The sequence below is a fragment of the Hipposideros armiger genome, unplaced genomic scaffold (assembly GCF_001890085.2).
Source record: "Hipposideros armiger isolate ML-2016 unplaced genomic scaffold, ASM189008v1 scaffold_824, whole genome shotgun sequence".
Lineage (NCBI taxonomy): Eukaryota > Metazoa > Chordata > Mammalia > Chiroptera > Hipposideridae > Hipposideros > Hipposideros armiger.
In genome coordinates, this window is record NW_017732174.1 from 177,202 (window position 1) to 177,762 (window position 561).

General features: G+C 43.1%; 1 pseudogene; it reads right to left on the minus strand.

Moving 5' to 3' along the window:
• The window catches only part of LOC109374452 (translationally-controlled tumor protein-like), a 2,185-nt pseudogene continuing 1,624 nt past the window's right edge, over window positions 1-561 (minus strand).

The window sequence follows — 561 nt, forward strand, 5'->3', positions numbered from 1 at the left end:
TGACATGTTTTCTTAAAAACAATGCCTCCACTCCAAATAAATCAAGATCAAAATAAACGAAGAGCTCAAGGTGACCTCAGTCCCATCTGTCGTAGTCCTGGTGTCTCTGGATGAAAAGCAGCAGCCAGTTGTGATGATGGCGGGTGATGGATCCCGGTGGCCAACTGCGTTAACATTTTTCCATTTCTAAACCACCCTTAAAGAAAATCATATACGGGGTCATAGAAACCTCACGATAGTCCAGCAGAGCAACCATGCCATCTGGATGGATGTTTTCACCAATAAAGAACTGGTAGTTTCTGAAATGAGCAAGGATGTGCTTGATTTTTTCTGCAACCCCTCTCATAAAGGTTTTACTCTTTCTGGTCTCTGTTCTTCAAGTTTCCCTTTGATTGATTTCATGTAATCTTTGATGGACTTCTTTTTTTTAAGATTTTTTTATTGGGAAATTGGGGGATGGGAACAGCGCTGGGAAATTGGGGGAAGGGGAACAGATAAGTTGTTGTCCCTTTGTTCCTCAGTCTAGCCGTGGAGGACGTTGCTTCACTGGCCCAAGTTGGC